The 25,735-nt window shown below is 49.2% G+C and overlaps 1 long non-coding RNA gene across 3 annotated transcripts; it reads right to left on the reverse strand.

Annotated features, from left to right (window-relative positions):
* Positions 1-138: 138 nt before the first annotated feature.
* On the reverse strand, positions 139-17,742 carry LOC134475954 (uncharacterized). 3 transcript variants are annotated; one of them, XR_010047298.1, is made up of 4 exons: positions 16,703-17,742; positions 13,090-13,392; positions 1,571-2,610; positions 139-825 (listed from the first exon to the last, which is right to left on the reverse strand). It is a non-coding gene; the product is annotated as an uncharacterized LOC134475954 (long non-coding RNA). The 3 variants fall into 3 exon arrangements; XR_010047296.1 differs by having other exon boundaries at positions 139-2,610; positions 16,703-17,737; XR_010047297.1 differs by lacking the exon at positions 16,703-17,742 and adding an exon at positions 13,482-16,673 and having other exon boundaries at positions 139-2,610.
* Positions 17,743-25,735: the final 7,993 nt, after the last annotated feature.

The raw sequence follows: 25,735 nt of genomic DNA on the forward strand, positions 1-25,735 counted from the left end.
GCTCTTTTTATGACTCCCGGGAAACTTACCCAAGCGTCTTCCACGTGGAAAGTGCCTGAGGTCACCGAGGCACCCGTGGGGAGGCAGGGCCTGGCGGCTGACATACGGCTGCCTGTGGCCGCGGGCAGCTTGCCTGCACTTTGCTTTCTCTGATTTCTTTGATTTCGTTAATGACCACGCTTTCTTCAGGAGAATCAAGGTGACCATAAATGCACCATGAGCGAAGGTGCGCAGCCTGTTTTTGGTGACAGCGCTGTAACTCTCAGGCTGGATCCTGCGGCCAGAACTCTGCTCCTGTACCCAAATGAGAGGAGGGCAGGTTTGGGTTCCCTCACCTCTGATGGCCTCTGCCACGCAGAGCCTCCCAGCTTCTTTGAAGCCCAGGCCCGGTGCGGAGGGCTGCAGAGAAACTCCCGGCTGAGGCCCCCTGGGCACACCCCAGGGCGCATGCGTGCCCAGGGTGCAGCCCTGGCCTGAGAGCCCCTGAGGCTCCCCTTCGCCCCTTCGCAGCCTCCTGGCAGTTTTCCATTCAGCGCCCCAGTTCTCCCTGCCCTGATTGCTTGCAGAGCTGACCCCTCCCTGGCAGGGCACACCTGTCCTTCAGTTACTGGGCAGCTGTCTTCCTGGCCGGGATGTAAGCGCCCTGTGGGGGACCATCCCGGGGCCTGTGTCCCAGCACGGTCCCAATGTCCAGGCAGCTCCAGATGCAGAGCTGGCCCTCACTTCCGCTTGTCTTGTGGCCGGCTGTCTGTCGGTCCTGCACGCCTTGGTTTCCTCATTGCTGTTTTTCCCTGTCTCTTTGTCACTCGCCATCGTATCTCCCTCCTAAAGCCACCAAAGGAGGACATGAAAGTGGCACAAGTGACCAGCCCGGGGACACACATCTGTCTTTTCCACATCCCACAGAAGACCTAGCCGGGGTCATCCTGCCTGGCCACAGGCCTCCAGCACCCACAGCTGCTCGCCCAGGGCTGGGGTCAGATCCAAACCGGCTGCTCTCTGATCGAAGCTCCCCACCCGAGAGGCCTGGGTTTGGATTTTAAACCTCCTTGGCCTGACCTGTGTTAAGTTCTAGATTCATTTTTTTATGTATAAGAAAAATAAAAGTCAACAAAAAAAGCGAAAAAGATGTTTCTAGTGCAGCGATGCCGTCCTAAGGAGCAGCAGATTCACTATACCCTGCGTGAGTCATTCTCCAGTGTGAGCTTACCCGAGACTCACTGGGGGATTTGAACTCCCTGAACGTCAAAGTCCAAAAAATAGCTGTAACATGAGGTGGCCAGTAAGAGCCACTGCCCAGGATTACTGGAAATTGAAGTTTTACATGAATCTCTGTGTTGCACATCCTAAAGTTTGACTGGTTGAAGCAAAATAGAGATTTATGGACTTGTTATTGACTGATGCCCAAGTGAGGGTGTCAGGCTCAGCTGGATCCAGGACCTTGAACAGTGTCCACTGGACCCTCTCTTTTTCTGCTTTCTTCTCTGTTGGCTTCAAAACTTCACATTTACATCCTGTTTTCAATCCCTTTGCCACTCATTTCGGGGAAAGTCTCGGATTCAGGTCTCACCTGACGAATGTGCTGATCACAAACTGATCAGTTTGCCAAGCCTGGGGTCAGCGTCCATCCCCAAAGTGAAGACACCCTGTCCACACCCGAAGCTACCTGTGCTGAAAGTGGTGGAAGGCAAATCAGGAACCTTTTTGAAAGGGAAATGCATGGAATCTCCCAGTGTCCACCCCGTCACCTGGGATACAGTGAGTGCAAGATGGACACCAGCCCCAGCCGGAGTGAAGCCGGGGGTCCCCACAGGGGGCTGGTGGTGGCACAAGAGGCCCCAGGACCCTTTTAATCCGCCCTGGCCGAGCCCCACTTAGGAGTCTTGACTCAGCTGCTGTAGGGTGGGGTCTTCACAGGCTCTGCAGGGACAAAACCCACGGACCCCCAGACCCCCCAACTACAGCGGCAAACCCATAAAGACCCGAGGACCTGTTCAGAAGTTTGAAATGCACAACCTGAAAGTCTCCCCTTATTATTTCTTGCAATGATTTCTAAGCTAAAGCAGGATTTCAGGGGTGGCTAAAAAAACGCAAACTAGAGTTTCTGTGTGTAGATGTGTGTGTGTGTGTTATGCATATACGCTGTGTGCAAGCTGTGTGTGTGCCATATGTGCAGTGTGGCTGTGTGTTCAGTGTCCTGTGTGTGTGTTCTCTGTGTTGCTCAGTGTGCATGGCATGTGTGTGGCTGTCTGTTGTGTAACAGTGCACACACAGTGTGGTGTTGGGGGTAGTGTGTGCTGTGCAGTGTACGCAGCGTGTCGGGGATGTACAGGGCTGTTTCGTGTACCGCATGTTTCATGCATGAATGGCTGTGTACATGCACACACTTCGCCTGGGTGCTCAAGTCCCAACCGCAGATGACTCAGGGACTGAATGGCGCTGACTCATGACTTCTTTTGTTTGCAACTTTCTTCTTCCCCTCCTCCACTCCATCTCATCCATAAACATTGTGTAAAAAGTCAGGTGTTGCGTGTCACCAGTGCCAAGCAGGTGGACACCAGGAGCCTCCAGATGTGACAGCCCGAGAAGAGTTCGTCATGAATGCATAACCTAAACACAAAGAAACATCACAGACACAGTATTAATGGAGGCAGGGTGGAGGGGTGCAGGGGACACTTAGCTCATTCAAAAATACTGATATAAAAGACAGAAAAGGCTTGGGAATATTTCAGATGACAGTCAAGCAGCAGCAAACAAACATACTAAAATCTCAGCAGGAAAAGACAGGCTATACAGATTTTCTTTATATTGCTATATTTGTAATATTTTGGATTAAGCTTAAACTTGTTCCCAAATAAAGTCTTAAAACCTTAAGGCTTCTTACTCTGTCTTCTAAGAAGATGATCTTTTTAAATCATCAAAATATTTGAAAGACAATGTTATACTATCAAGTAAACATATACAATACGTGCAGTAAACAAAGCGTCCTCCGGTTGAAATGTGGAAATGCAGCACTGCATGACTCAGACCCATCAGGGTTAAAAATTCCAAACACACACATGCCCGTGTTTCAAAAGTCATTGTTCACAGCCATAAAATGGAGCGCGATTATTTGCACCCAGGAAAGTTCTGCAAAGGATGAGATGCATGTGTTCCAGATGGGTTCCATAAATTCCCCAGACAGGGGACCTGCCGGAAGTGTCCAGATGGTGTAGCCCCACTCTGCCTGAGGTTTTCTTGGGGCTCAACAAGTTTCTGACATACACGGAGGCGGAGGGACTGCTTGTGCCATTTACATTACACGGAAGCAGCAGATAATAAACTGAGCATACACACACACACTCTGAAAGACGGAAATGAGTCTCCCCGCTGTGCCCCACCTCGTCTATTCACTGTCGCCCCTTAAAGTAAAATCCAGGCGCCAACTGCCTGACTTCCTTGGCTTATGCATCGCCCTCCCCTCCGTGGAGACCCTCCCTGACCCCCACCCTGTCCTCTCTTTTCATTACTTGGCTTCCCCTCACTTGTCACTGTTTGATTACACACGCAGGTTATATTTGGTAATTTTAGCATCTGTGTCTGTGTGTGTATTTCCAATCATTAATCTAACTCCCTCGCCCCTGCTGCACCTCTGAACCTCCCCCCCCCCCAGGCCAGGAATTTATATATCTTTATGACCACTGCCTTGCAGCACCTTAAGCCAAACCAGCCACCAGGTAGACATTCTGTATTTCCCCGAATCAGTCCCCAAACAAAGGTGCAACACTGGATACGTAGGGGGCATTCTGTAAACGAATATTGAAAAGAAAAGCAAAGTCAGGAGGTTGCAACCACCTGAATTCAAAATGTAGAGTATGGGCTCAGGGGTTCAGCTCAGCAGCGCAAGCTCAAGGTTGTGAGTTCGATCCCTGGTACAAAGTAAAATACTAGTGTAAATCTGCAGTGACCAAGCCAGTGCGTTACTGGCATAAAGATGGACATGTAGACCAATTGAAGACCCAGAAATACGCCCATTTGGACATAGATACCGATTTCATTGAAAGGTGCCAAGCTGACCCTACAATCATGTTTAAAAGGTCACTGGGGTCTTTTCAACAAAGGATGCTGGAAAAGCTACACATCCACATATGCAAAGATAATTGACTAAATCTATAAAGTGAATATTAACCTGAAATAGATCATAGAGCTAAACAGACCTAAATGTGAAAAATAAATTCATAAAACCTTTAAGAGAAACCATGGTAGAAAAAAATCTTTGTGACTTTGGATTAGACAAGTAATTCTTAGAATGCAAGATTCTTTTCAGTCACAAAAATGGCTATATTAGTCCTCATAAAAAAACTTTTAAAAATCTTTTCACCTTCAAAAAACACTGAAGAAAATGAAAAGCTAAGCCACAGATAAGCAAAATATTTGCAATATAGATAGATAGACATTACCTGTAAGGAACTTCTTACTATGCAATAAGAAGACAATCTTTTAAAATAAACAAAATACTTGAACAGATACTTTTTTTAAAAGAAGATATTAAAATAGCACAGAGGCATTTGCACCTAATATTGCTACTTACTGGGTAAGTACAAATTAAAACGAGACTTTACCTTACATGCACTAAACTAACTAAAGCACAAAAGACAAAGGACACCAGCTGTTGGTGAGGATTTTCAAACAAGCTGAACTTTTCTACCATGCCTGTAGGAACACAAAATGGAACGGCCACGTTGGCGTCTCTTCCAAGGTGAAACACATGCTTAGCTTAAGACCCAGCAGTTCTACTGTTTAGAAAAATAAAAACGCATGTCCACAGAACAACTTTTACTTGAACATTTCTAGCAGCCAACATCTGGAAAGGGTCCAAATGTCCATCAACCAGTGAATAAATTAACAAGTTAGAGTACATCTCTATAATAGAGTATTTCTCAGGACGATCAAGGAAAGAACTAGGAATATTCGAGAACATGGCAAGGCTCAGAAGCATTCTGTCCCTTGAAAGAAGTGTGTGACTCCATGTATATGAAATCCTAGGGCAGGCAAACTTAGAATGACAGAAAGCCAACCAGCCATGGCCATGGCTGTGGTGACGGGCAAATGCCTTTATCCTCGTCAGGATTTACACCGAGACTCAGCCCTGGGGTACCGAATGGGGTGTGGATTAGACCTCAGGGAGACGCATGCATGTGGGATGGTGGAATGTGAGTCTGTCAAACAAGATCCTTCTTCCTTTTCCTCCTCCAGAAAGACCCGGCCACTCTGTAGCTGTCACCCATCTCTGCTGACAGCCTTGCCAAGCAGCTGGGTACCTTAACCTCCCCACAGTGTCACCAGAAAACCTCGCAACAATGACTAACACCGATGCCCTGGTGGAAAAGTTCACTTTCTTCATGGAGTGGGTGGAATGGGATTGGAAGAGCCTGTGCCTCTCAGTCTTGTCGAGGGCGGGGGAAGACATGACAGTTCTGCTTGGTTAATGCTCAGTGAACACTACCATGCCCTCTGTGGAGGACAGGCTGGGTCTTCATTCATACACCTGTCTGCAGAGACAGTGTTCCATTCCACCTTACATGACAAAGCTCCTTTTTAGTTTGCTTTTATAGATGAAGAGATCAAGGGGGTGGGATTGAAAGTCACATTGCTGATAAATGATTAAACTCAAGATTCCAAGCCAGACCTGCCTGACAGCTACTGGAATCTCTTCTTTCCCTTCTCTAAGTTCTGAGTCACCAGAGAGTCACTTCCTGTCTCCATTAGACCCTTCAGAGGCCCTTCTGCTCCCTGAGTCCTCCACGCCTCTATGGCACACCCTTAACTGTGTTTTGCAAAAGTAACAGGAGACACACCGGTGGCCAAGAGCCTTTTGCTGCCAGTGTTCTGTTTCCCTCTCTTGCTCTTCACCACGTTTACTCTCTTTGATGCTATGGAGTTAGTATTTTGCTGATTATCAACCCACACGAGTCCTCCTTCCTTCCTCCCACACCAACCTGTGCAGAGAAGGCAAACTCTTGCAGCTGACAAACTAGGTCTCTGCGGGGCAGGTGGGGATCCAACCCCCTACCGACCACGCACACGCAACTGGCCTGGTGTAATAATAACATTTGAGAAGCAACTTGTCTGGCCTTCATCCAACACTTGCATTTTTGTAGATGGGGAAATCCAGACAGAGCAAATGAGTTCCTCTAGCTCACGCAGCAAGCTGGGGCAGGGCCACAAAGCAAGCACTGAGTTCCCTTGGCTCCCTGTCAAGTAAGGGATAGCTTTCTCCATCACACCGCGCTTCTCTCCCCGGCCTGAAGAAGCAGGAGGCACAAAGTGGACCCTAATCCCCTTTCTAAATCTTCATTTTTATTAATTTAATGTCACATCGTGAGGCTGGCATAATGGGCCAAGGGCATTCAGCCTAGGCCTGCTGTTGGCCTTCTGGTGTCACTGCCAGAAAATCACACATAATAAGCAAGATACAGTAAGACAGCAACTGTGTGATTCTGTCCTGGTCACAGGCCACGTTTGTCTAGCTCGATCCTAAGATGGTATGCTTCACAGATCCTGTAGGTCTCCGTTCAGTGCAGTGTCATCACACACACAATGTCATTATGTGTGTGTGCCTCTGTGTGTGTATTCCAGCTCTTATTTTGTTCAACTGAAGTCACTCCCTAATTTTTGGTGGCCCTGGTTTTGGTATCTTTTCATTTTTATCCCTCAAGCTACCAGGAGCCTGGTGGAGCAGGTGTGGCCTGGCTCTCTTCTGGCTGCCGTGTGTGGTGCTGGGCCCTGCACCTGTCTGGTGTCCTCAGTCCTGGATACTGGTCCCCCCGTCCCCGCTCCCTGGGGCAAACAGATCTCTGGAGTGCTGGATAAACAAGGTGATCTTCGGCCGCACAAGCTCAGGCAGGACATGACTGTTATGCAACTGGCTTACAAAATTGTCCTTTTGCCGCTTTAGATAGCTCTGCCCATCCGAGTCGGCGTGCCGCTCTGTGGATGACTCGGCATGAGACATCTCTACAAGAAAAACAAGCCAGAGGCTCGTGCCTCCGATAGCGAAATCACCACTTACTCTGTGGGCAGCCACGGTGAGGGAGCATCTGGTCTCACCTGAGCTGCTGGACTCTGGGACAATGCCAGGTGCCCGCTCATGCTGCCCAGGCTCCTTCGGGGCAGATAGTTGAGAGTGCATGTTTGTCACAAACTCAAAACATGGGTGAGGGGCCATCAGGAGGGGAGGAAAGAACTATTAGCTAACTGGTGATTCAGGATGAGTTTGGACTTCTGTTACATGTAATGATTATTAAAGAACTTTTTTAGCCATCACAGATATATCAACATTTGAAACACTGGTTGATCCCAAATTATGCCATAGTTGGCTACCAGATGGCAGTTGAAATCCCCGAAACAGATTGTCTGCAATCAAAGCACATACATCCCTTAACATGCAAGTCCAAATTCACCTCCAGATGGATGAGCCTAAGAACTGATTCTTGGACTCACGGATATTCTCTCTTGAAGAGTCTCACTGCTAACCAAAGAAGCATTTACCTACACATCCAGAGTACGCATCAAATGCGATGGATGTAACACTAACATCGCTTCACTTCCGCATCGCAGCAGCATAACTAGATCTGACCTAAAAATAAATCCAAGAATGTACCCCGTCATCCAGCTGGAAAAGCAAAGGGACCACTCCACAGGTGGCCTCCAGGGTTAACGGGACCGTGTCCTCCTGGTCTTCCAGGCTCTTCCATTCTCCATGTTGCACGACTTTAAGGTGAGCATTCGTGGTATGCTTTGCAAAGCAGCCACCTGTAGCCTCAGGGCTACATGATCTTCATTGATGGAGAGTTACACACACACACACACACACACACACACACCGCTTATGCCAGCAACGCCAACAAAAGTCACAGCAAGAATCTCACAGGACAAGGACTCCCTGGTCCCTTTGTGGCTTCTCTCTCTGGGTAGGTCTAGTCCCCCATTACCATCTACACCACCTTTGCGTCCCTGTCACGTCACTGTGGAGCACAGAGGCACTGTTTTCCCTGAACACTAGAGGCAGTAGTCGCCTTGCATTTAGCTGCCGTGGCATAAGGAAGAAAGCGTGAATTTGTAACTAGTGCTCATGCTCTCCTTCCTCCAGGAGGTGCGGGCATTGCCTTCCAGCTCGGGCTCCCTCGGGGGCGGGCAGGAGTGAGGGGACTGGCAGGCCTCACCAGCCGCATCTCGAGCATTGTTAGCTCCTTCTCTCTCTCTGCTACTGTGCTACCCGCCCTGGCCAAGTGTGGGCCGAAGAGCCAGAGAGCTGTACGTGCAGTGGGGTTGACGCTGCAAATCCTCTGCTGCACTGAGACAGAAAATTCAAGTAAAGGCTTGATGTGCTCCGGGTCCCACTCGTCACTCCACTGAAGGCCAGAATCATCTGTGGTCACCTGGTGGCTGGAGCAAATCCCTGCCCCTTGGCTTCTCACCTGGATCCCTTTCCCATGGGAGGAGGCTGTTGTGTCAAGAGTGTCCTAAATAGAGACCTCAGCCGGAAAAGGACCTCCGTCCTCCTCCTCCCTCTTCCTCTTCTTCCTCTAAGGGGTCATTTCCCTGGCCTGAAGGCTGTGTCTTAATAAACTGCAGGCAGTGGATTTCAAGCCTTGAGAAAAATTGTAATATGGTCCTACAGTTTGGGTCTTCAGTGTGGTCCAGAAGTCCATGTGCCTTGATGTCCAAGATGGGTCTGCTAGGAGGTGATGACCCTTAATGACCTAGGGGGTCTTTAGGTCATGGAACTCTACTCCCAGAGGGGACTGTGGGTCTCTCCCCTCTCTTATTTCCTGGCCCACCAGACATTCCCGCCATGATGACTGCTTCCCCACAACCCCAAAACAACCCGGCCAGTTGATTCTGGACTGAACCCTCCAAAACTGTGAGCGAAAATAACTTTTCTTTTCATTATCGCAGGTATTTTGCTGAGTAGCACCCATGAGCTAGTGTGACCGAATAAACAAAAGGTTTTGATACTTGAAAAAAAGAACGATTATCTATAGCTTCCTACTTTTATTCTTGGCTCAATCCTTATCCTCCTAGCCTTAAATTTTCTTTAGATAATACATAAAATGGTTTTAAAAAAAGAATGAGGCATGTCACAAGATCTTACTCTATTTTTTTTAGTAAAGTCTACAATAGTGAGAATATCAGTTGGGAGAGAATTTTCATCCAAACCGGGTCCCCAGGTCTTCCCGTTCTAAGGCAGCTGAAGGCTACACACCTGCCTCTAACCCAGCCTGGGCCATAGGGTTAAACACTGCCAGGGAATTTGGACCCGCTGAGCTCTTCTGAAGCGGTTCCTCTGAACTCTGCTCGGTGAAAAGGACCGGCCGGGCATTTCCTCCTGTTGTTTCCTCCGAACCTGCTTGGGAGTGTCCCGGTTGTCACGAACAGGCCTGTCATAATCAGGCCTAAATAATCAGATCAATGAAGAATATGTCTATTTCCTGAGTTAGATCCTGGAGATAGCAAAGAAATGAAGAGAGATAAGGGGGAGGAGGGTCAGGTAAGCCCAATATTACTACGCCTGCAGCTTGGGTTCCACGCCTGGGGACCCACTGTTACTAACAATGGCCCTTTTAGCCATGGAACACAGAATAACTCACCTTTTTCAAGCCTGTTAGAGAGCACTACCACCATATATTGCTAAGTATTTCCGCACAAAACGCACTTGGAAAGGATATTGTTTCAAGCCTAGACAAAGCCTGTACTGTACTGCTGGCTTCCAGCTCCAGTTATTTTAGGCAAGGAGGGGAATTTCCACCGCTCCCTGCAATCAGCTCTGAGTACTCAGCTCTGAGTAACCACTTCCTCGTAATCTGTCATAGCCCAAGTTATTTAACAGAGAAGAAAAGAAAGAGAGAAAATGTACCTTTGACATTACACATAAAATCTGTAGCCAAGCAAGCCAGTGTCAGTTTATTCAGCGGTGAGTTCATTCAGCAGAGACCACAACAGACTTCAGGCTAAACGGAAGGACTGGAATGGGCCAATCCCTGGACAGAATGTACATGGGCAGCATTCTGGGTCACTATGATAGTACCTCTCATGTACCTCGATAGTACAAAGATACAGCGTGCCAAGCACTAGCCTATCCCAAAACCATTATTGCATGGCTATTGTACTGTGTCTAAATTTTTTAAGAGGCAGTTAATGTATACTGAATAAGTAATCATATGCAGCACAGCAGGTACAGCCAAATCTAGAGTCACGCGTAAAAGACAGCTGATTGAGAAACACTGCCTAGACAACGCACTTTCTCAAACAAAACAACCGCCACAGAGAAAGTAAATAAAATCACCAGGCATTGAACTTGAACCTTAACCCAGTGCCAAGTAGTGGGTTGGATATTGCATGAGCCCCAGCTCAAATCCTTATAAGACCTTGTGGATTAGGAAAGTGTGCCAGCCCCATTTCACAGATGAGAAAATTGAGTTGGAATAATAATTCTAAGTCACTGTCTCAAGGTCACTAGGACTCAATCTGGCCGCTGCCAAAGGTCAGGATCCAGGTGGATGTCATTGGGACACTACAGGTGTCTGTGCCAAGCAGAGGGTGGGATCCCGGTGATGCCGACCTGAAGGATGCCACACGCCTCTGGGTACAGGAAACGCCCACGGGACACTGGAAGACAGTCACTTCCTGCCTCTGCAAACAGAAGACATTACTACCCTTGACTCAAAGTCTTCCCCAGCCCTTGGTCCAGCCCCTAAGCCAGACGGTTCATCTCAGAGTGACAGGTGATGGCTTAGTCACCCCGGCTCCACCTTTGTCCCTTTTCCTACAAACCAGCTGCACTTCCGAGATGGCTGAGAGCAGGCCCAGGGCACCAGGTGGAGGCCGCCTGCCCTTACCCAGGTGCTAAGGTGCAGAGGGCCAGCACCACCTTGCTGCTCCCAGGCCGCAGAACGGGAGCCAGATGCCCCAAGAAAGGACCACTCACCCTGTCGGGGACAGTCCAGCACCAGCCTGCGTGAGGTTTTGAGAAGCCAGCCCTGTTCACAGTGGCACAGTTCGTCCTGAGGTCCCCCAGGGCACCAGGTTGACACTAGATTCCGCCTGAGAAAATCACCCCTCCTACACTGGTTACTGCTTCCCTGGTTCCTGCTGTGCTAAACCTCTGCACCAAGTCCCTGCCCCAGCCCCGCATCAGATCCTGCAGGGCACCCCACTCTGGGTGCCAGGGTGCAGGATGGGGGTACACATTCAGTAAGAAGGGGGTTGTGAAGTAAAATGGCACTGAGGATCAACCAAGGGCCACGGGCATGAGGCAAGTGCCCTGCCACGAGCTGCGTCCCCAGCCCTGGACGTGAACCTCAGACTCCGAAAGAGGGGGGATATTTGGAGAGAAAAGAGTTAAATCCAATCACAAGGGGCAGCGGGAGGGAAAAGCATCAACAAGACGTGCACACCCTGTCTCCCTCCTGAGGTGGGACTTCAGTGAACCCCCTTTTCTGGTCAAGGAAACTGGTGCTCGCTGGGCTTGGTTAGCTCCCGGGGGCCACCCAGCTTGAGCTCCTGAACCGTTGTGCTTAGCTCACTCTTCCCACACCTGCTCTTCCCCACTTCGGGTTTGGTCTTTTGTTTTAGTTTTTGGGTTTGTTTTGTTTGTTTGTTTGGCGGGTTCTTGGAATTTTTATTTTAAATAAAACCAAGCAAAATAAAACAGAAGAAAGCCAGTCAAAACAAAACAGTGTGACACAGGACTAAACAAGGTACTAGGAAATCAACAGCGGTTGCCATAATGCCTCTTATTGTCTCAAAATAGCTGCCCGTACCTTCAGACATAATAAAATCAAACAAAACAGAAACAGAATAGAACCAAGAAAAACAAAACAATGAATGCAATACAGGACCTCAAACAAGATAATAGTAAATCCCAAACGGCTAACATCATCTTGTTATCTTTGACAAAGCTGCCCATGCCATCAGGTGACAACAAAATCAACCAAGATAAAGCAGAATAAAACCCAATCAAACAAAACAAGGAAAATGATACAGGACTCCAAAATAAGACAATAGGGGATTAACAATGACCACCACCTTCAGATGCTACATTGCACATTGCTATCCTCTGAAGAGGTAATCAGACTCCTGGCTTGAGCCTGCAGTCAGTGAAACCCTAAACACCACAGCATTAAGCTATCATCACAGCCTGTGTTCCTCTGTGTCAGCCGGTCACTAATGGGGCTGGGGGAGCGACCTTGGCTCTTCTTGTCTCCCATCCCAGGGTCTGGTGCTCCCCCGGCGGCCATTGCATGGTGCCAGCTCGCAGGGAGGGCTTGGCTTCTTGCTCTCCTCCCCTGCAGTCCATGAGTGGCGCCGACTCACAGGAAAGGGTTGGCGTCTGGTTCTTCCCCAGCCACCCACGCATGGCCCTCTTTCCTACTTCGTGAGATGCGGACTCAGCACACCATGCCCCTGTGACCTCCTGTTTTTGTAAATGAAGTCCATTTGACAAACAGCTACACCTTTTCTTTTTGGGTTTTTGGTTTTTGTTTGGTTGGTTTTTTTGGTACCAGGGATCGAACTCACGACCTCGCACTTGCCAGGCAGGCACTTATGCCGCTGAGCTACACCCCCCGATCCTCCACACTTCAGTCTGGAGCATCCACAGAGACAGAATAGAGAGGCCCACAAAGCCAAGCACACTTAGAAAAAAAATGACTTTGCTACCTGCCCCTTGAGAGCTGTATCAGTAGGCAGCCGCTGCTCGGTGTGGTGAGCTTTGCTTGTTTTGGCCTCCAGACAAAGAGAAAATGTGAATTTTCTTCTACACTGTTTCTCTACTCTGCTGTGGTCTGCGGTAACCACTGATTACTTGCTCACTCTCCGAAGGTGTGAGTTGTACTTTTTTTTTTCCTCCAGTACTGGGGATCGAACCAGGGCCTCCTGCACACCAGGCAAGCTCTCCACCCTGAGCTATATCTCCAGCCCTTTTTATTTCATATTTTGAGGCAAGGTCTCATTAAGTTACCCAAGCTGGCCTCAAACTTGTGATCCTCCTGCCTCGGCCTCCTGAGTAGCTAGGGTTACAGACAGGCGGCAGCACGGAAGTCTTACTTTGAACGTGTTCTCTTGCACACTTGCTAGAACACAGGTTCACGTTGTCCCGCAGGCTTGTTAGTCTAGTCCTGTGCTGTGTCACCTGCTCACGCTGCAGTAGAAATTCGTTCATTTCCTCCTTGGATGGTTCCCACACAGAATCGCCCAAAGAAGCTTCCCCTGCGCTGGAATCTGCCAATTCAGGCACGGTTCCTCCTCCGCCCTCACGCACTGTGCCCACTGGGCCCTTTTCATCTTTTCTGTGAGTTAATCCTCCTTGGTGTGTTTGGCTCTCCAGCCTTTGAACCGTTCCCAGTGCGTCTGCAGATGGCACAAACAATGCAATGACTGGCACTGATTTGAAAGGAAACACACCTGTCCACACAGGGTTACACAGCCAGGCAACTCACCTGCTTGTGAGGGCCGGGATTTTAAGGGGTGCTGTTCACAGCCGGATCCAGCCATGATGGTGATTACACACAGGAAGACTCTGATTTTTAAATGTAAGCTCCTGCTCCGAAGACACTTAGGGGGCCAGCAAGCCTGCCGTGTGTGTGCTGAGGATTTCCTAGAGTTTGTACACTTGAGCTCAGGTAACTTTTTTTCCCCAGGCTGGGATGTGTAGCTCAGTGATAAAACATGGGCTTAACGTGAGAAGCTCCAGGTTCCAACCCCAGGGCTACCAAAAAAAAATTTTTAATAATAATTTCTAAAACTCTACTTCTAAAATAAATCCCAAGCCTTAGAGGCCAGTGAAGTCAATCAGATGCCATCAACAGTGGGAATGCCAGGTATTTAAGGAGCCTGAGGAAAGAGATCACAAAGTTGCCAATGTGGTGTAATCCCAGCACTGAGGAGGCTGAGGCAGGAGGATTACAGTGAGCTCCAGCCTGAACTGCATAGCAAGACTCTGTCTCAAAAAACAGCAACAGCCAAAGACTATGAGAAGTTTGAGAGCAATCTGGGCAATGCAGCAAGACCCTATCAAAAATAAAAATAAAAAGGGTTGGGGGTATAGTTCCGTCTTAAGAGTTCTTAACTAACACCTTTGAGGGGGATTAAACCCAAGACCACAAAGATAAGCAACATAAAATAATGAGACTTTAAGGATGCCCATCTTGGTGTTATTTTAAATAAAGGGGTAAACGATGGTTTTCCTTTAAAAGAATGGCTAAAAGTAATCTTTCAGAAAGAAGATGCTATAGGCATAAAAATTATGCATTTGAAGAGTTTTTGATAATGTAAAATTTGTATGCAGCCATATTAAGTCAAAGCAATATACTGAAAGATGTCAGACAGGTAAAATACTTATATTAGCCTGTGTCTCTATATAACCCATATTTTACAAATGCACAGGAATCAGCTACTTCTTTACTGCTCTGCTCATGGGTGCATGCAGAGAACCTAGACCACGGTGCCTAATCATGGCGTTACTGACATTCAGGGTGAATATCTCCTTGTCCTGCCCTCCACAGTCAGCTCACTCACTCATGAGATGCTTCGCACTTGGCTCCAGCTGTGAGAAGCAAAATATCTCCAGATATTGCCAGATGTTCCTTGAGGAACAAAATGTACCCCTGTTGAAAACCACTGACCCAGATATAAAACAGACACTCAATGACATTGTTGGATAATGCTGCCTAGATGGATGGGAATTCTGGTAACTCCTGTACATAAATATTTTCGTTTTAATGCTTTGCAGTACTTTTCCAAGTGTTAAACCCTAAGCAGATACAATTGCTATTCATGATTCCTTACCCTGAGTTCTAAAATCCACAAAGATCATTTGGGGGGGGGGATAAAACTAGACTCCAGAGCTAGGTCCCTGTAAGTTTATTACTTAAAGGTCTCGCCAGCAGGTGGTATGAATGCCCACATAGTTCTGGAAGGAGTTGTAAAGTGTTAGCTGCTGTTTACTATAAATAAAACACATCTAAAACCTGGGGGAGAAAATAGCTCACAAAATGCATCTGGCCCCTAAGGTTTGGGAAATAGAATTATGAGGATATGGTAATATCCTCATAAAAGTTGGAGGAAAGGAAAATAAAAATCATAAGGATAGTCCCTGACACAGCAGGTGACAGTGAGTCACAGATCCGGAAGTTGAGTAAACATTCATGCAGGAAACTCTTCTATAGTTAGGGGAGAGGAGTTATGAACACGCACAGCAGGCTTATTTTACACAGGGAAACAAGTGCGAGAGGGATTTGTTTTGGTTTGCTTTGGTTTTGGCAATGGCACTGGAGACTGAACCCAGGGCCTTTACACTGAGCTACATCCCCAGCCTTTTTATTTTGAGACAGGGTCTTGTTAAGCTTTCCAGGGTAGACTCAAACTTTTGGTCTCCCAGAACACTGGGCTCAAAGCATGCACCGCTCCCCCTGGCAGGTCTCCTGCTCTGTGACCCATGGCAGCAGCCAGCATGAAGGGAACACTCGGGAGATGAATAACGGAGAGGTGAGCACCTTCCCGGTATGAGGTTCATTTCTTAGAAGGCCGAGGTCATGAGAATTCCATCTCACACAGGAAATAAAGCGAGGCGTGGCCAAGCAGACGCCAGATAAGAGCCTGGAGCAGACTGATAAACGTTCAGTTGCAGAGCTGAAACTGTCACCCACGGGTGCCACAGCAGTGGTGCTAATCTGCCTGTTAGGTGCTGGGACAGGAGTTCTGGAGACGCACCTTGGGCTCCCAATTAAGGCTCGCCATTTAGTAGCTGTGGGTGAATTAAAAGGTTCGGTATCTCACCAGTCTCATTTGTAAAACAGAATGACAGGACCACGACCGGCTGTCCGTGCGGAAGGCAAATGCTCCCAAGAGTCTCCGGCCAAGCCGAGCCACCCCCAAACATCCTGCCATCCCATCCCAAGGCCCTCTTCTCACGAATGGAGCTATTGTGGTTGCTCTCGGTTCCCAGGAGGGGCCAGCCCAAACAGGCAGGTCTGCAGGGTGTCAAGAAGATGTGTGCAGTTGACAGCCCTACGAGTCGGGAGCTGTGTGACAGAGCAAAACCACTTCCCCTCTCTGTGCCCGCAATGGCTCAGACATGTAACAGTAACAGTCCCCGGCGTGGGACTCCCGTGAGGCTGGGTGAGCCAATGGGTGTCCAGCGCTCGGCTCAATTATTGCTCAGTAAAGGGGGTTATTGTGATGAGCCACACATTTTCGTGATGAGAACAGAGAAAGGTTAGGCATCAAGAATCTAGTAGTACAGAATCCTCATGCGGTAAACCACATCTGGTGTTGAAAGTAGCCTGACAAGATGGGCAAGTGACCTCAGGGACCGTGAGCAAAGCCAGCCCTCGAGAGTCACGCAGCTTCTGTTCCAGTGCCTGCTTTCTCTCTCTGTGTTTTTGTGTGGACCAACTTAACCACAAGTTGGCACCATGCAATAAACCATCTTGGTGCTAGTTTTTGACCTCTGAATATTTCCCACCTCGTGTCATTAACTGATTGTGCGTGTGCACACATGTGTGTGCATGCCATGTGGTATGTGTTTGTATCTGTCTTATCTACAAGGCGGAGGGAGAAAGAGAAAGTTCCCGTGATCCAAGGTGACACATGCCTCGTTCCCTCCCTCCCCATGCTGCAGTAATGGGCGCATGAGAGAGGTTTATCAGTGATGGCTTACCCAGTGCTGCGTGTGCCTCTAGCCCGGTCCCCCAGCACCTTCGAAAGGTAGATAGAGGTTCAGGCTGATTTCACAAAAGAAGAGGAACTTGGGGCTTACAGAAGTGATGCAGTCCACACAGAAAAACTAATGTGATGATAGCAGAAGCTGAATCCATGTGACCTAGACTTAGGGTGTAGAAATTAACCCTTATGCCACTCTGCACCCACTTTAAAAGATGTCAAGGAAGGACAGAAAGATAGAAGAAAGGAAGGAAGGGAGGAGGGAGGAAGAAAGGCGTGGAGTCACCCGTGGCGTGGGCTTTGAGGTCGAGGACAGAGCCCTGAACGGAGGAAAGCAGTAGCCTCTGCCTGTGGAGGAGGTAGGAGCGATCCTGTCCTGTGGTGTGCTCAGCAGGAAGGTGGGCGGCCAGTCCTCTCATCCCACTCCATAAGCTGGTACACTTGTGTTGTTTTCAGCCACACAGACCGCAAGCCCGTTTGTTACAGCAGCCACAGAAGGGAGTCAAGGGCTGAGCCCCGCGTCCTGGAGAAGCACCTTCTTTTTCATTTTTATCGGTACCAGGGATCGAACTCACGACCGCCTGCTTGCAAGGCAGGTGCTTATGCCGCTGAGCTAAATCCCCAGCCCCGAGAAGCACCTTCTGAAGTAAAGCCAGACACTTCGCTGCTTCTGCCTCTCGCCTTTGCCCGCCGTGCAGAGCCTGCTGCCCACTCAGACGTCTCAGGAAGCCAGCTGGAAGCTGGGAGGAAGGCCTCTGCCTGGTCAGCAGCTAGCCTGAGCGGCTGCACACAAGCACACCCCAGCACGCAGCTTCCGGGAGTGCAGGTAGAGGACATTCCAAGCCGAAGCCGGTGCCGTCACGGTGCAGCGCCAGGAAATGACCCTCCAGATTCGCGGTCCAGGGGCTCAGGGAGTGATTGCTGTTTTTTCCTTCTCAGCAGAGCTCTGGTTCCAACAGGAAATGCAAATTGCTGGCCATTCACAACCGACAGACATCAGGGCACCAGCGCGGCAGTTGACCCTTTCCCTTTGCAAGTGTGACTGCCATGCCTGTTCACCAGAGGCAGCACAGGGAGCTGAGGCCCACAGGGTCCATGACAAAGGGACATTTTGTCACCCTGGGAGGGCATCCCTGCTCCCTCCTTTCAGATGGAAGCACAGTTTGTGCTCAGTAAAAGGCACCGCAGAACTTAGGTGTCAGTTTTAACAATCACATACACCCATCGCATCCAGGTCCACTAAACACAAGTTCCCTGCCTCTCCTCCCCCAGAGGCAACCACTGACCTGTCTGCCTTGCCATCAGTTAGGTTCATCTTTTCTTCTGTGCCCTATAAATAGAATTCGGCAGCCTTGTGTGTGTCTGTCTTCTCTCCAGCTGCACGGTGCTGCAGGACACCCGTACACCAAGGGTCCATCTCCGCTCCTTGCTGAGGAGCAGCCCGCTGGGTGGGTGGATCTCATTTTTTAAAAATCTGCTTTGCTGCTAATGCCCTTTGGGCTGTTTCCAGTTTAGGGCTACTCAGAAGAAAGCGCTGGGCACAGTTATGTGTAACTCTTTGTAGGAACACAGACTTTATTTCTGCCGGGTAAGACCTAGGAGCAGAATTTGTAAGAAACTGCCAAACAGTGGTCCCACCAGCAAGGGGCAAACTCTCTGGCTCCTCTTCATCCTCACCAACATTTGCATCTTAGAAAAAGAAAACATTTCTTTCTTTTTTTTTTTTTTTTTTTTGCTATTCTAATGAGTCTAGAATTATATCTCCATAGTTTTAAACTGTACCTTGAGTCATTCTGTCCACTTAAAAATTTATGTTTGTGTTTTTATTATTTGTAGCTCTTTATATATTTTGTAGACAAATGATTGGTCAACATGCAGCTATTGGAAAGATTTTCTTCTAATGGTGGCTTGTCTACTTATTATCTTAATTATACCTTGAGATGAGCAGAAATTTAAAGCTTTAATGTTGACATTTTGTCTTTTGAAACAAGATCCTACTACGCGGTTCAGTTGGCCTTGAACCTGAGCTCACTATGTAGCTCAGCCTGGACTCAAACTCACCGTGACCCTCCTGCCTCAGCCTCCCTCGTGCTGATATTTCAGGTACACGTCATCATGCCCCATTTATGAGACGGTGCTTTCTGTGCCCTAAGATACCCTTACCTAAACTGAGTTTGCCAAGATAGTCTTCCATATTTTCTTCTAGAATATTCTGGTTCTAGGGTTGGGGATGTGGTTTAGCAATAGAGATCTCAGCTTGCATTCACAAGGCCCTATGTTCAATCCCCAGCACCACCAAAACAGAAAACAAAAAAGGAAAAAAAAAAAGAAGCAAAAGAGAAAAATCTGGTCCAGCTTTCATATGCAGGTACAGTCCCAGCTCAAATGTCTGTGGCGGGATACGGCAGAACAGACCAGCTACCATGGCCGGGTACGGCAGGGACGGCAAGATTATTTCGCCTGAGTTCAGGGTCTAGTGCAGGGTTCAGCAGAGCCTCCTGTAAATGGCTTCATTGTGAATATTCTCAGATTTACAGGCCCTACGGCCCTTGACCCCACCATTCTCCACGGCCTTTCTGGTCCAGAAGCAGCCACTGGAGGGCCATAAATGCTCCAGCATGGCTTCGTGCCCAAGACGATGACAGGCAGTGAAATTCAAATTCTGTACGAAAGTTGCATTTCTTGAAATATTCTTCTCCTTTGGATTTCTAACAAGTTAAAAACCTAACAACCATTTTTAGCTTACAGCCTGCAGCGGAAACAAGTGGGAGCTGAATTTGACCCGCAGCCCTGGCCAGAGGCGGCCAGCTGCTGGGTATCGGCAGACTGCAGGGACGCAAAGGGACAGTGGGCAGCGGGGGATGGACTCGGATGGGATCAAAAGGACTGATGACCAAGCCACAACGAGACGCCACTGCAGAGCGCGAGGGCGGCTGTTATTTTATTTATTTATTTTTTTTAAAGAAGAAACAAAGAAAGAAAAAGTAGAAAATAGGAGATGATAGACGTGGGTCTCGGCTGGCGCAGGTGTCAGATGGGACCTCCCTTGTGCAAAACAGGAAAAGGTTAAACTGATGCCACCCGGCTGTTCCAAGCAGATGCCCAGAGTGTTGGTAATGGGACTCGAACAGACACGAGGTAGGGTTTCATCCACCTACACAAAAGCATGCAACTCAGCTGCATACGCCAACACGGAGGAGACGAAAACTTTGTGTTAAGTGACGTGAGTCGGGTAAGAAAGGGTGACTATTCTGTGACTCCGCATACCTGAGGCCACAGCACAGGCGCTCTCTCAGAGAAGAGAACGCACCGTGGAGGCTGGAGGAGGAATTCAGGCTTTGTTTAACGAGTATGGTTTCTACATGGGACGATGAGAAAGTTTAAAACCTGAAGTTGTGATCATCACACCACTGCTGTTCCAGATGCCGCTGAGTTATGCATTAGTAACAGCTAAAACGACAAACTTTCTGTTGTATACACTAACCCACCATAGAAATTGAGCTAAACATACATAGATCAGTAAAGGTCCTATAATGTGTCAGGAAATATTCTAAGTCCATCATGGGTATTGATTTAGTGTATCTTTGCAACAGTCTGAGGCGGGTTATTATTGTTACCATACCCATTTTACAGAGGAGGAAACTGAGACACTCAGAATTTTGATGTCTTAGCCAACAGTGAGTCACAAGAACCAGGACGCAAAACCTGTAGATTAGTGCTAGAGAGCTTGTCCAGTGTATGTAAAACCTTGGCTCCAGTCCCCACGAGGCAAGGCAAAAAATAGCAAGCAATCAGTTAGGGTTTGCACTTTCTGTTCCTCAGCAACCCTGCCTCTCAGTGCAGCGTTGCCTCTCACCCCAACCAAACCCTAGGATTTCCTGGGGGGAACTTAAATTCCCACATCCAGGGAGCACCCACCGACATCAAAGCCTCTGAGAAGCAGCCCTCAAAGCTCCCAGTGCTACTGATCTGTCACCTGGGCTGTCAACCACATGGGCTCTCTCTGTCTCTCTGCGTCTGTCTCTCTTTGTCTCTATCTCTTTCTATCTCTGTCTCTCTCTGTCTCTCTGTCTCTGTCTCTCTCTCTGTCTCTCTGTCTCTCTCTGTCTCTCTCTGTCTCTCTGTCTCTGTCTCTCTCTGTCTCTCTGTCTCTCTGTCTCTCTCTGTCTCTCTGTCTCTGTCTCTCTCTGTCTCTCTGTCTCTCTGTCTCTCTGTCTCTCTCTCTCTCTCTCTCTCTCTGTCTTTCTCTGTCTCTGTCTCTCTCTGTCTGTCTCTCTCTCTGTCTCTCTATCTCTGCCTCTGTCTCTCTCTCTGTCTCTCTCTTTGGCTCTCTTTCTCCCGGCGGTGGTGGTACTAGAGACTGAACCCCACAGCCTTCACTCTAAGCTGCATCTCCAGCTCTGTTTTGTTTTTATTTTGAGAAGGACTCTCACTAAGTTGCTAAGTTGCCCAGGTTGGGCTCAGCCTTGCACTCCTCCTGTCTCAGCCTCCTGGAGCGCCGGCCTTGCTCAGCTCTGATGATTTCCTAAACAACCACGCCCCGCACTTGAGGGCCAACCCTTCTCGGGTACTACCTCCACTCAGGCTTGCTGTGATTTATGCGCTAGGCGCCTCTCCCATTTTACAGACGAGGCACCAGAGACCTGAAGAGGGTAACTCCTCCCCCGAGGCCCCGGGTACCTAGTGGCAGTGGGCGGCCACTCAGCGTTAGCAGCTCAGCCCTCCAGCGTCTTTCTCCGTGAAGCTCACCACAGGCAGCGAGCTGGAAGGACCCACTCACTGGCTTTTATTTTGTTTTCTGCCTACGTCGGCTTATGCAGAGCCCCTCCTCAGTTATCCTGGCCTCTTTGTGTATTGAGTCAGAACCAATGGCAAGAAGAGAGCACAAGACATAAGCAGTTCCCAGAGAAGAGAGGTGGCCCACGGCTGGGGACCACGGATGGAGAAATTCGGGGTCTCGTCAGTTAAAAGCCAGCGAGTTTCCAGGCCCCTGGTCCGAGAAGGAACAGGAGGCACCGCGTGCTCAGGTCAGGATCACTGCCTCATGTCTGCAGCGTGGACCAGGCCTGCTGGACGGGAGAGGTCTCCCTGGTGGACACAGGACAGCAGCTGAGCCGTTGCACGTTTTCCTCCTACTTTTGGGAACCTGAGATCAGGTTCTACTCACATCAGCAAACAGACAACCAGGGGACAAAGCAAGTGGCTAAATCCATATTGCACAGGGACAGGAAGACGCTAACTGCCACCACCGATGGCAAAAGTCATCTAGCAACAGTGTCCGAAGCATGACAGAGAGCCCCTGGGCGCCCGGCTGTGGGCTTGAAACGCATTATCTGGATAAATCTGTACCAAGAGAAACTGACTCGATGCATGGACCCAGCCTCAGTTTACCCACCTGAGAGGAACAGAGTAGGATTCTGGGTCCGGAATTCTGGGGTCCAAAGCTGACCGCAGTTCTCCAGGCTTGTCGGTCAGCTCCGACCTGGCGTCCGCTCCACTGGCCCCTGGCTTTCACCACATGGATGATGATAATTATTATTAGACCTTGCTTTTTACTTTTCTGTGTTCAGAGAACATTCACCAACAGTCATTTGACAGAATTTTCCACTTCTTAGAACCAGGCGCTTTGATGAGTCTCAGGCAATGGAAAATTTTTCTGATCACAAGCTATGAAAAAGTCAGGGTTCCACTCGATGGGGTGAGGAGGGGAAGATGCTCATCAAATAGGGGGCCAGGTCCTATCCCCTCCCCAGGCCGCGCAGGCCAGTCAGCAGAGGGGAGGGAAGGTGTCACCCTGCAGCCCTGAGCCCGGGGAAGGGGTCTCCGGTGTCACAGCCTGGGAAGGATAAAGGGCACGGCAGCAGAGATGCCGGAAGCCCACGCTGGAAGCCGTCTGGCCTGCAGATGGGCAGACGATCTGCGGTAAAGGCAATAGTTTGACTTTTTCTTTTATCTTATTTTTCCACTGGTACAGAATGTGGGCAAGGCAGAGAGAGTCCTTTACTGTTCCCCTGAAAAGATGCCAATTCAGGGAGGTTTCTTCAGAGAGCTTTGATGTCTAATGACTCAGCAGGCGGCAACTGGTGAGCGCTGGGGGGCAGATCCTTCTTTTCTTTTCTGTTCTTTTCTGTTCCCTTATTTATCCCACATTTACTTGCTGAGCACCTGCTGTGAGCCTGGCAGGGCTCTAGACACCCCTTGAATGCTCTCAGAAAAGGACTGGGGGTGTAGCTCACGGTGCTAGGCTTGCGTGGGGTGCCCAAGGCTGGGGGTGCCATCCCCACAAAAACAGAACAGAAGATCAAAAGACAGAATGGAGTTTCTACTCTAGCATCTCTATGGGAGGTCAGCAAAAGGAATGGACGTCCAGCTTCCATTCCGGGGTGTCCAGTACCCTGAGTCCCTTTGGGAAATCATCCCCCCACACACTGTGGGCAACATGGTGCAGAGGGGTTAGTGGGGCTGCACGGTCCTCCCTCGCTAGTGTGAGCCCCAGCCAAGGATAATCATCCAGGTCTGGATGTGTTGGGGCCGTGGGTCTACACCACGTGACACAGTCAGAGAACACACTGCAGTGAAAGCCACCCATTCCCGCAGGAAAAAAATACCAATGTGTATTTTTAATTGACACATAATAATTGTACCTATATATGCACCATGTGACACTTTGACACAGACATGCAATGCACAGTGACCAGATTGGAATAACTGGGACATCCACCCCCTCAGACACTTATCATTTCTGGTGATGGGAAAATCCTAAATTTTTTCTTCTAGCTGTTTTAAAATGAACAGTCAATTATTGGGGCCTAAAGTTACCCTCCTGTGCTGTGGACCCCGGGGGCTTATTCCTGCTCTCTGTCATTTTATTCCTAACAACCAGTCCCTTTCCGTCCTCCTCCAGCCTCTGGTGACCACTGTTTTCCTGTGGGATCATTTATTTAGCTTCCACAGTGGATGAGAACCCACAGTGTCCGTTGGCCGTGCCTGGCTTATTTCTCTTCTGCAGGAAATTCCTGAGGGAAGACATCTTGCTCCCTGGACACGTGGGGTGGGTTTAGCTCGCACCTGCCTGTCACCGCTTCTTGCCCCATCACACCCTCTCCATCTGTCTTTTTTCCCTCACTTCTCCCCTCCCCATCTGCAGGTTGCTCAAGTTCCATCCATGAAACCTCTTTCAGCATGCTGTCTGCAACACTGGCTCCCCTGGCAAAAGAAAATACCAACCCATCAGAGGAGAGCTAGCTTTGTTTGCTGAGACATGGTCTCGCTGCATAGCTCAAGCTAACTTCAAACTCACAGCCATTCTCCTGCCTCAGCCTCCCGAGCCTTGGGATTACCACCACATCCAGTGCATTGGCTGTATTAAAATGTTGGCTCTGTGACTTTGTATACAGCTAAGCAGACAGAAGTTAAGGGGAGACCCTTGAATTGGGGGTCCAGGAGGCCTGACTTCCCAGTTGATAAGAGCAGATGCTCTGGAGTCAGGTGGTCCTGCTTATCATCCGGCCTCTGCCATGTGTCTATTATTGACCTCTGTGGGGGACACGGGCTCCCCAGCCTGCGTCCCCTTAGGGAATAGAGGATGCTCCGGGGAGCTTCCTCCTGGGACTGTCACTAAGCAGTGGGTTCTTCATAAAGCGTGGCCGTTATTGTACTAAGCGTCCTTCTAGACATCTAAGAATCGATGCAAACCAGGAATGCACATTGCAAACCGGATGCTGAGCATGAAGACGCTGAAGGAAGAGGAGACGTTTAATGCAGGGATGCATGGGCGAAGTTCAGCCGTTTTCCAGGAAACCGCCCACTTCACCCGGCTGAGCTCTAAACTTTAATGACAGCCAGCATCCAAGGACTGGAAAGAGAAAGCAGACAAGGACCATGGCACAGTCCGACCACATTTGCACAAACACTTCGGTGTCTATGATTTGATCACAATCCCGAGTTAGAAGGTGTTTCCCTTGTCTCCGAGGAAGGGATCAAAACCATCACCAGGATTCTCTCGGTAGCTTTAAAAACTGAGTTAAGCAGCAGAAAATGAAGTAAAGTGGTAAACATTAGAACCCAAACACCAGGCCTCGCTACGGTCTTGGAAGCAGTGGGATGCGAGTGGCTAAACTCATCCAAGGGGCTCAGAGCCTCTGTGCTGGGGTCTCCTCTCCCCGAAGAGGGGTGCTTCTCTCCCCTTCTTTTCTCCATCCTTTCCAGCCTTGTCTCAGCTCCCGGGGCTCCCATGTCCGCGTTTGCAGGACATGCTTCTTTGATCATTTGCTCGGTGGATTTTTCCCCAAGTAGACTGAGTTCCGAGGCTGTGAATTTCACTTCGACTGCAGCTCAGGCTGTGTCCTTGTTGACCGAGTGAATGGATTTGGTAACCTTCCCTCTTTCCTTTCCCTGTTTTTGCAGTTCTGGGATCGAACCCGGGGCTTTGCACATGTCACGAGTCTACCACTGAGCCACATCCCCAGCCCCTAAGTTCTTTTAATTATTATTCATTTACTCACCCAATGAGAATTTAAGTCCTCTGCGTGCCCTTCCTCAGTGAACACCGTCATGACCTCACTCAGTCGGAAGGAAATATCTATGAGCTCCCCCTACCTGCCCGGTGCAGACAGAAGTCATAAGGACACAGCAGGGACAAGGGACAAGGGTCCCCACCTTCGTGGACTTGATCCAGGAGGGAAAGGAGATTGGAGACAAGTAATAAATATGACGTCTTCCAGAGGTGTGTGCAGCGGGGAGCTCATCTCAGCCAGGGACACCAGAGAAGGCCTCGCGGGGCAGAGCCCCAGGCAGGGGCCAGAGCACAGGGGCAGCCAGGAGCCTCACGGCAGGACGGGACAGCGCAGCTTCCGAGGCCCCGAAGAGGGTCCCAGGGAGGGAACCGAGGAAAGAGCAGGAGACGGGCCAGGGGGTCACAGCGGGCTTCCAACTTTACTCTACATGGGGAGTCCCAGGACAATGAAGAAAGAAAGTTGAGTGTAAGATAAATTTGCAGGGGCACAGTGGCTGGAGCTCTGAGAGTCGTGGG

The sequence above is a fragment of the Cavia porcellus genome, unplaced genomic scaffold (assembly GCF_034190915.1).
Source record: "Cavia porcellus strain 051 isolate PalLab524CR breed Dunkin Hartley unplaced genomic scaffold, mCavPor4.1 scaffold_5, whole genome shotgun sequence".
Lineage (NCBI taxonomy): Eukaryota > Metazoa > Chordata > Mammalia > Rodentia > Caviidae > Cavia > Cavia porcellus.